Source organism: Xiphophorus hellerii, chromosome 10 (assembly GCF_003331165.1).
Source record: "Xiphophorus hellerii strain 12219 chromosome 10, Xiphophorus_hellerii-4.1, whole genome shotgun sequence".
Taxonomy (NCBI): Eukaryota; Metazoa; Chordata; class Actinopteri; order Cyprinodontiformes; family Poeciliidae; genus Xiphophorus; species Xiphophorus hellerii.
In genome coordinates, this window is record NC_045681.1 from 3822156 (window position 1) to 3833242 (window position 11087).

Sequence of the window (11087 nt, forward strand, 5' to 3'; positions counted from 1 at the left end):
AGAAGGAAAGATTTTAATAGTTAAAGCTGTGATTTTACCAGTGTTTTTACTCACCAGTGCTGTTTTTATTCCTCCTAGGAGAGTGCTTTTAGAACTACAACGAGCCATTTTTTATTTTATATGGAACTCCAAATGGGAAAGGTTAAAAAGAGAAATCATGTACAAACCCAAAGAAAAAGGAGGAAAAGGAGTCCCAGACCTTTACTTGTTTCTAGGCAGCCATTATACGAGCACTCACCTGAAACAAGCCATGAACCTCTCTAGTAACAACAAAACAAACAAGATGACCAGATTCTGGTGCGGGTCCTATCTCAGAAAATTAAAAATGATAAAAAGTGATTTTAGAACTCCAGTAGCTTTTAACCTCCCACCTGCATATGCTTTTATACGGAACTTTTTAGAACATTTTAGACTAGAAGGAGAGGAGAGCAAGATTTTAACTAATCATCGTTTTATTATTTCTGTTGTGCAGGACCGGGAACCAGTGACTCCAGTGCGCGGCCTCCGGTATGGAGACGCTTCCACCGTTTGGCGCAACGTGAGCCATCCCGTCCTTCCAAACAGACTCCAGGACCTGTCATGGATGGTGGCTCATGGGATCCTGCCGGTCAGAGCCGTCATGCACTCCCGCGGCATGTCTGCAACGTCCATCTGCCCCCGACCCGGTTGTGGCGCGCCGGAGTCGGTGAGGCACCTGCTGTGGGAGTGCAGCGCTGCTGTGGACCTGTGGGCGAAGGCCGGCTCCTTGCAATTCCCACACTTGCCAGCAAGGGAGGTCCTTCATGCACAGCTAGTGCTGTACGGGGTGAGCCAGCAGAAAATGGCTAAAAAAGACTTTGCTGAGATGTGGCTCACCCTCGCCACCATCAAAGACGCCATTTGGACCTCCAGAAACTTGCTGGTGAGCAGGCGCAGGCAGATGCCCCCCGTGGCTGTGATCCGGATGGCGGCAGCAAAAAGGAAAACATCACGGGCTGCAGGTGGCGCGCCAAGGACACAGCCACCAAGAAGAATCGCCTGCGCCTCCGTGGACGAAGGAGCCGGCGCTCCACGAAAAGAGGTCCAAGCAGCGGCGGCCTGGCTCTCCGGGTGAGGCAGGAGGGAAGGAGCTTCAGGGCAGGTTTCCCCTCTGAGCACCAAGCGCTGTCTGGAAGGACGGGACGGCCCCGGACTTTGGAAGGAGTCACCCCGGTCCTGCTCAACTTTTAACACACAGAGATTTTATGTTTTATACCCTTGTTCTTAGCTCCTTTTAGTATAAATTGATGAACTTGAAAACATGTTGAAAGGTTCTGTATAACTGCAAAAATGTAATGGATTTTTAATGCTTACAGTAACAATAAAAATTTTCGAAAGAAAAAAAAAATCCAATGAGGTCTCGTTCCTAGACTTGGCTCACCAATCAACCCCGGAGGACCCAAACAAGGTAACGGCTTTAGAAAGACGGCCGACGCCGAGAGCCCGAAGGGGGAATGGAGCTCCAACCTGACCTGCACCACCATGTGGGAAGGAAGAGCTCTGTTCACAGGACAGTCTCTGAACCCGCCTTGTTTTAACGACCGCCCGTTTTTTAACATGGTTTTAACTTAGTCTTATCTTGTTTTTAATCCTTTAAAATGTCGTACTTGATTTTAGCCATCATACTCATGACTCTCACCTTCTCAACCATCAATGTTAGAAGTGTGAAGTCGTGAGTTAGAGCCCAGAGTGTTTTATCCTTTTTAAGCTCCGTACAGTCAGATGTGTTTTTACTACAAGAATGTTCACTCCCGTTTTTAAAGAACTACACCCGGTGGCAGGACTTGTGGCCACGGCCGTCTATATGGAGCGGCTCCAATGGAAATAAAAATGACGGCGTGGCCATTTTAATAAACAACCCGCACATCTTGGTGAAGGGGAGCACCGTGGTGAGAGAGGGACGAGCACTTTTAGCAAATCTGACTTTTAACGGACAGGATTTTAACCTCTTAAATATTTATGGCTTTAATGACAAACACGACAGGTATGACTTTTTAGAGGAACTGCAGCCCCACATGCTGGGAACAAAACCTTTAATAATTGGGGGGGATTTTAATTGCATTTTATCTAGAAAAGATAGGAAAAGAAATAGACAGGATTTTAAGGTAGACAAAACATCACTTTTATTACAGAGAATCGTTAGGGATTTTAAACTAGTGGACTGTTTTAGAACTATGCATCCTGGAGAGGAGGGCCACACCTGGGTCAGTGGTGACGGCTCTATGGCCTCTCGTATTGATTATTTCTTCATCAGGGATTGCGCCCTAACTGATGCTAGATTGTCACCGGCTTTCTTTTCTGATCACCTCCTTCTGTCCTGCACGCTTTCACTTCCTTCAGGTGCGACGACCGGGAGAGGTCTGTGGAAACTCAACCGCTCCCTGCTGGAGGACCAGGTTCTGGTCGGCCAGTACCGGGAGCGGTACCACGAGTGGCAGACCCTCCAAGACCTGTACGAAACACGAGCACAGTGGTGGGAGATGGTGAAAGGTAGGACCCAGACTTTCTTTAGACAAGCAGGGAAAAAGAAAAAGGAGAAAGAACAGAGATGCATGATGGGGCTGCAAAAAAGATTACAAAGATATTACTTTTTAAACCAAAAGGGAATGGATTTTAATTAAGAAATAAGTCTAACAAATGGTTGGAGGAAGAATCTGCAATACTGCTTCTTTGTACACTGAGGATGCAGCAATCGGTCAAGTGTCCAGCGTTACACTAACAGTTAAAGCCTGATCCCCACCTTTCTACATTCCTCTCTTCCTGGTTCTTTCAGCCTGGAGTAAATGAAAACCAGCTGAGTTTATGTGGAGACGCTCCTCTTGGTCTCTGTGGGGTTGAGGTGATGATGAGTTCATGAAGGTGAAGTTGCTCTGAGTCTCAAGTTGACAGAGAACCAGCTAGATGGGAAATAATGAGAAAATACAAACAATGAGCCTCAGAGGAAGTTTCAAAGAGCATTACTAGATTCAAACTAGACTTTTTTAGCAACTTCTTTCAACCTACAGCGTCTACCAATTCTGATCTTTGTAGTTTTGGGTTTTACTTATAAATTTTGTTTGAATTTATAGTGTAAATCAAATTTTACAAAGATATTTTTACTTCCCTACCAATACCTGAATAAATGTTTCCAGAATACAGAGAAACCACACAGTTTTTGTAGCCGTGAGAAAACTTCTGACATTATTCTAGCCAGACATTTGAGCTCAGATTTGGTAAAGTTAATTTAAACTGGTTAATTACTGGCTAAAGACTGTAATGTTAATCCCGGCGCTTAATATTAATCAACTTTTCAAGTATAGATACCACAAAATGCTAAGTTTTAAACAACTACTCATGATTTGTGCTCACAAATTCACAAAATCAGTATTTGTATCCAACCAGTTCTTTTTGACTGCCAGCAGAGGACACAAAAAAGTACTCAAGTAAGAGCAGCACTACTTCAACAATGTATTTTTACTCAAGTAAAAGTAAAAAGTAGCCATCCAAGAAATGGCTCAAGTAAGAGTGAAAAAGTGTTTGGTGAAAAGTTTACTCAAGTTCTGAGTAACTGATCAAGTTATCAATCATTTAATATTTAAAAACTACATTATCAGACAGACCAAAATATAAAGTTAAGTGAAAATTTTGGTATTTTAAGGACCAAAATGACAATAATTCATATCAATAACAAAAAATAAAAACAGGGAAAAGAAAATTTTTCTAAATCAGTTCTTTTCAGTAAACAACTTATGAAACTTTAACAAAAACTGCAGGTGTGTGTCTGGTGAATTTCTGGTTAAAATATGTTTGTTTTTCATTCAGCAGGTAGAAAATCCAGAAATTTTACTCATGTAGGAGTAGAAATACTTCATAATAAAATTACTCAAGTAAAAGTCAAAAGTACAAGTAAATTATTTCTGTATATTAATCAGCCTGAATTTGTAGTGAAGTTAAATAATTTGAAGTTGGATTTCCTTCATTATTCCACAGAGAAGCATTAATAATAATGAACTACACTGCAAAAACACAAAACCTTACCAATCAATTTGTCTAGTTTCTAGTGCAAATGTCTTGGTACACTTTAAATAAAACAAAACTAAATTAGAAAAATCTTTTCAGAAAGATAGGCGCTTGTTTTAAGTCAATAATTCTTAAATATTGGTTAAAAATTACTAGTTCCACTGGCAGATTATTTCACTTATAACAAAATATTTTTCACATGTTAAAAGTGAAATAATCTGTAGTAAAACTAGAACCTTTTCACCAAAATTAAGGAATTATTGACTTATAACAAGCTCTTTATATATTGCTGAACAGTCACTTGTAAGTTGGTTTTGTCTTAATTCAAGTGTATTAAAATGTTTCCACTACAAACGAGAGTAAAAATACTTGGTATGATTTGTATTTTTTGCAGTGTCCTGCACCTAGTTCTTGTTACTTAAATTTTATTAGTTGCTCAAGAGAAAATCAGTTAAAAAGTATCATTAAAGGCTCTAATTTACAACGATATTCATCGCAGCTTCTTTCAGCATATTCTCTTCTGAAAACACTACAAAAATTATTTGAAGCATAAATTAATCACCACATTTCTTTCCTTCTAGTTTGTAAAAAAAAAAACTTGCATTCTTGTTACTTTTAAGCATTTTATCCCCAGTTTGTTTCAATTTACTGCACAGCTGTTTAAATCTGTTAAATTAGATTTTTACTCACCAAATTAAAGCTTCCAGTCAGAAGGATCCAGCGGCAGGAGAACCTCTCCATCGTTCCACATCTACCTGAGCCTCATTCAGGACGAGCCACGCGTAACGTGATCACCTCTGGAGCAGGAAGCACCGGTAAGCTGCTGCCTCTGACTGGGAGAACCTCTCTGATCTGGACGTTTTGCTCCGTCTTCCTCACCTCCCCCTCTTCATCGCTCACACACACTTTTCTTTCTTGAAATCCCCCAAAACACACAAAGTTTACTGTTCACCTCTGTTTCAGCTGAGTACTTCATCCACCGTGTTTGTAATGAATTAGTCGATTAAAATCTGATTTTATTTGCATCTTAAATGAAGAGGAGGCGGATCAGATGTGGTGAAATTCTGCCATCTTGTGGCCAGCAGAAAGAATGCAGTGTGAGCTCGAAGAAAACATATTAAAAGTACGAAATTAGTCAATTATTTAATTAAAAATACACAGCTTCATTTGTTGCCATGCTCAGGAACTAATTAACTTGCAATATTTCAATAAAACAATCAATGCAGTCGGATTTTTGTATTTATTTTTCATGTACTTTATACATTGATATAAACTAAAGAGGGTTTGTGGCTGTCGGAGCAAATTGAAAAACCGCAAAAACACAAAATCCTACTAAATATTTTTGGTTTATTTTACTGTGCAAATATCTTAATATACGTGAAATAAGAGGAAAACTAGCTTAAAGTAACTTACAAGGAGCTGGTTTTAAGTCAATAATTTATTAATATTGATGTAAAAGTTTTGCTGTCAGATTATTTCACTAAAACATGGTGAAAATATCTCGTTATAAGTGAAACTAGCACTTTTTAATCAATATTAAAACGAGTCAGAACTCTGGGTTTTTTGTTGGTTCTGCTTCTCATTTTATTTAGCTTCATGTTTTAGTTCACTTTAGTTTAGCCTTTCATGGTCCTTTTGATATTATTATTATTTGAGATATTTAGTGAAATAAGAATTGTCTCATTGCTTTCCTTATTTTCAGTCCTTTATAGTGTTTCTAGGTTTATTCTTTAGTTCTGTCCTTGTTTGTCTGAGTCCATGTCCAGCCTTCTTTAATGATTATAGTTTTATTTTATCCTTCTAGTTATTTCAGCCTCCCTGCAGTGTTTCTAGTAATGTTTCTTTCTTAATTTCATCACCGTAGGTTCAGTTATTCTTCCACGTCTGAGTCTATGTATATCTTCCTTTAGTAATTCTAGTTAATTTATTTCTTTGTTTAGATCTTCTAGTTTCTCTAGCTCTATGTTCCTTAGTTCTTACTGTTGTTAGATCGGCCTTGTTTCTATTTAGGGTGGTTATGGTTTCCCTCATGTCTTTCTCTCCTAGTTCATCAGGTTTTTCTTACTCTTAGTTTTTTTTGCATTAGTTGTATTTTTCAGTTCCCTGTTTCCTCCCTTTGTGTTCCCAGCAGATCTTAGGTTCCCTGTGCCACCTTCTCTCCGCCCCTCAGCTCCTGTGCCAGTTACTCACAGCTGAAATCACTCTTCCCATCTAGCTCTGCCATTGTTCCATTTACTGCCTCCCAGTATTTCAGCTCCTCCATCCCAGTCACAACTCGCCAGTCCGTCTCGTCACCCTGATGGTCACTGCCCATGTTTCCCTCCCTGGATTACCTGTTGTTCCCTCGTGTTTCCAGTTTGTTTTGTTTTTGGATTTTGTGTTGGTTCATTTTTTTCATTAAAACATCCATTTATTTCTACGCCTACTTCCTGCTGCGTTTGGGCCCAACACCACACCATGACAACCTGCTCATATATCTGGCTTAAAATTCATTTTTAAATGAGTTTTTCTTATTTCAAGTGTATTAAGATATTTGCATTAGAAACTGCACCAAAAATCCTACAAAAACAAGCCCAAACCATCACTCCTCCACTGCCGCACATCACAGTGAGTGAGGATTTGTAAAATGTCTCCATCTTGTTCTCATTCTTGTTCCAAAGCTGTTTTTGTTTGTTTCGGTGCAGATTTGCAAACCAAAGCAGCGCTGCTGCATTCCTTTCAGAGTGAGGAACCGTTTTCCTGACAGCCCTTCCCAACAAGTCGTACTTGTTTAGTTTATTTTTGATTCTCCTGACGTGAACTTTAAACACCGCAGGCCTTTACGGTCTCTGATGGAGCTCCTGCACTGCAAAAACACAACATCTTATTCTTACCAAGTAGTTTTTAGTGCAAATATCTTAATACACTTGAAATAAGAGAAAACTAACTTACACAGGTGCTGAGGGCAAAACATCCATGTACTGTTTTAAAAGAAGCTTTAAGACTTTTTTTTTTTTAGCAAAACTTTTGGTTCATTTTCTGAGATATTGGTTTTAATCTCATTTATTGATTTATTTTTCTCCACTAAAATTGCTTGTTTTGTTTTGGGGTTTTTTGCCCTTTGAGATTTAAAGATATAAAGGGCATTATAAATCAAATTTGTAATAATAATAATAACTATTGTTATCTATAATTATTACAAGTTTCTTATCAGCGGATGTAGCAGCTACATAGTGTGATAAATGTTGCATAACTGATTATGTGCTAAACATAATCAGTTATGTCTACCATCTGGTTTGTAGTTTCTTCTTTCAGAACCAGGAAGTGGAAGGTCTGCAGTGAAACAACAATTGTTGCCACGCTTACATTCACTCTTCTTATGATCAAAAGATACAATTTTCTTTATATATCAGCAGTAAACACTTGAAAGAACATCTTTTCAAAATATTTTATTTATATTTGTTAATTTAAATATTTTACTGACTTCCTCTTGTTCAGGATTGTGACAAACATTTATGTCCAGCGTCACACACGTTTCAGAATGTCAAGTTATATTTTCACCGTGTTATTCATCCATTTATTAATACCACAGTTTCAGAGAAAACATTTCAGTTGGAGACTAAATATTCATCTTCATTCTAAATGTTTCCCAGCAGACGGACTAAAGACGTTTCTCCCTCTTCCTCCTCTATCAGACCTTCTCTGCTCCTGCAGCAGGTTCCTCCATACCTGAGAGCTTCCAGTCTCCAGTCTGGATCCTTCAGTCCAGCCGACAGCAGCTTCACTCCTGAGTCTCCTGGATGATTGTAGCTCAGGTCCAACTCTTTCAGATGGGAGGGGCTGGAGGTCAGAGCTGAGGCCAGAGAAGCACAGCCTTCCTCTGAGACCAAACAGCCTGATAATCTGCAGACACACAATTCATCACATGATGAGAATATGAGAACATTGAGGAAGAACCCAAGGTCTGAACTGATCATTTTCACGAGAGGAAAACACACAAGAAAGTGGAGATTCACCTGTTAATAACATAGAATAGTAATAAAGCTGTATTTCATTCTGCAGATAGTAGAAATCAACATTTATCATTTGTAGAAGAGACGAGAAAGTCTAACAACTGGTTGGAGGAAGAATCTGCAATGATGCTTCTTTGTACACTGAGGATGCAGCAATCGGTCAAGTGTCCAGCGTTACACTAACAGTTAAAGCCTGATCCCCACCTTTCTACATTCCTCTCTTCCTGGTTCTTTCAGCCTGGAGTAAATGAAAACCAGCTGAGTTTATGTGTCAAGACTTAGCATGATTAGCCTCATCACAGTCAGACATTTTTATTTTAATAATCTACTATTGAAATAACATTTGCATCATCTATAGCAGCAGTTAATGGACAGAAATATGGCTTCACTAGGATTCAAAACATTTTACCTGAGTTTCCAGGTTGCAGTTTGGACTCTTCAGTGCAGCAGAGAGAAGCTTCACTCCTGAATCCTGCAGGTTGTTGTTACTCAGGTCCAGTTCTCTGAGACTGGAGGACTGGGAGCTGAGAACTGAGGACAGAGCTTCACAGCTTCTCTCTGAGAGGTTACAGCCACTCAGTCTGAGGAGAGAGTGAAAAAACTCTGTTACTAGGCAATTCTTCAAAATTGTTTTCCAAACAACAAATATTTTTGTTTAGTAATCTATCAATTATTCTTATGATTAATCGAGTAATTGGATAAAAAAATGATAAAATAAATTAATGCTGCAAGCGGCGTCGTGCAGCCCTCGCAGCTCAGCACCGCTCCGGCCTATTGGCCACCGCGGGGTGCCGGCACTGCCACCCGCCAGCCACTGTAGACCCTCTGGCACAGTTCCCGCACCCGTCCACCAGGCGATATGCACCTACGCATTCGGCAGTGCTCTCCGACGACGCACAAAAAATCTGGCAAATTGGGTGATGATATATAGCTGTTGCTATAAAAATTGAGCCCAGTGTTGCTGCGGCGCTAAAGCAGCGAAGGGAAAAGTGCTAACGTACGGCTAATTCAATTAATTTTAAAGTTTAACAATAAAGCTGCACATGTGTTTGGGGTTTCTTCAAATCTTTGGGGGCAATTTGCAGTGACCAACTGACCTGACCGACATGTTTTAGGAGATGTGGGGGGAACCGGAGCACCCGGAGAAAACCCACGCAAACACGGGGAGAACATGCAAACTCCACACAGATGGTGTCTGTGAAGATGCAGCGCTAACCGCTGCACCACCGTGCTGCCCACGTTTTTTCCAATTGGGTTGGGAAGGGATCTATTTTCTAGTTTGTCAATGGGGGGAAAAAGTTTTTAAATTTGGTCTTGACGGAGCGTGGCATGGCGCCCCGTTCACAGAGGCTACAACCTCCATGCGTTTGATTCCAGTCCTCGGTTCGTCTCCTGCACGTCTTTCTCCTTCTCTAAATATCAAAATCAAGAACTTTACACACGTTCTTGAATGTCTTCACTTGTTTGTTTCTTTTTTGGCTTCTTCCATCCCAGAGTGTTTCGTACCTTCTTCCAAAATGAAATTTTAGACTTTATCTTTTTACCATCTGGATTGTCCGAATCCTCCAGGATGGTTTCTCCAGCGACCTCGGTCTCGTCTGAGGATTCTGGATCCATGGAAGAACCTGGTAAAGGTTCTCCTGAGAGATCCTCCTCTGAAGAAACCTCTTGATTTAAGACTTTAACTTGATTCTGTGACTTTTCTTCCTTTTCTTGGGAAACTGTGATGGGTTGTTGTTGGAAACCTTCTTCCTCGGCTCTCAGAGTGTCGGCCAGCAGTAGATCGTCTCTCGCTCTTTGTAAATCATTTTTTACACAAATGAGCTCCTCCTGGTGTTTTTCTGCTTGATGTTTTAATGCAGTTACTTCGGTTTCAAACCGACTGTTGAGCTCCATGTACAAACTGTTAACATTCTCCAGCTCAGCCTTGGCACTCCTTTCCTTATCTTGCAGGATTTTCTTCTCTTCTGTTGTTATTTCTTGGAGGATGGCATATTCAGCTCTCAGCTTCTCTAGAAGCTTCTTGTCCTCCTCTGTTTGCTCCAGGTGAGCTTTTCTCTCCTGCTCTACCTGATGCTGGTATGTCTCAACCTCCTGCTTTAAATCCATAATGTCTCTTTCAAACCTACGTTTCAGCTCCTCGTGCGAAATGTGAACCTGATCCAGTTCGTTCAGCATCTGCTTCTCTCTCTTTCTCAGAATAAAGATTTCTTAGCCATTTTTCGAAAGAGCTCCTCCTTCTCAGCTTTCAGCTTGTCGACTAGCTTCAGACTCTCTTTCTGTCTTTCTTTGTTTGCATCTTTCTCATGTTTCACCTCCTGCCTTACCAGAGAAATGTCTGCATCATATTTACATCGCAGCTCCTTGTATGAAGTCTTAAGTTGGTCCAGTTCTTCTTGGACAGCCTCGGTTTTCTTTCTCTCAGCCTGTATTCCAGCAACAAATGCTTCCTGGCTGAGGAGGTGGGCCACCTTTAAATCCTCAAACTCCTGCTGCAAGGTCTTCTCCATGTTTTTCACACCGTTATAAAATGTGGAATCAATGTCTGCAGCGTAACGTTCTGCTGGATCACTGGACATCTCTTCCCTCTCTTCTCTCTCTAATCTCTCCAGTTCCCTCATTGTCTCTTCGGCCTCGTTGATAAGAGTTTCTCTTAGAGCTTCCTGCCTTTTTAGTCTCAGTTCCATCTCTTTCAGTTTGGCCTCCAGCTCGGCCGGGCTTTGGTCGTCTTCTATCCTGGCGCTCTCCATTTCCAGACTGGAGTCCAGTCTTTGAGTTTCCTCATCTAATATATCCAGATGTGCAGGAACGAAGCTGCCTTGGGGGTCTTGCTGGACTCCCGTTCTCGCCTGGGGTCCCATCATTTTGTTGCAGTATTGCTGAAATAAGTGAAACATTTCTCCTCAATACAATCACTAAAGTTGTCGATTGGTAAACTACCTTAAAGAGCTTTGCGCACGTCTGAACTGGTCAGTGATATTGCAAGCAATGAAAAATATGCAGAATTGTGTTGCATACAATTCTGCAGTTGATGACATCACAGACTGCATCGCCAGTGACATCACAGAATCTGCCTTT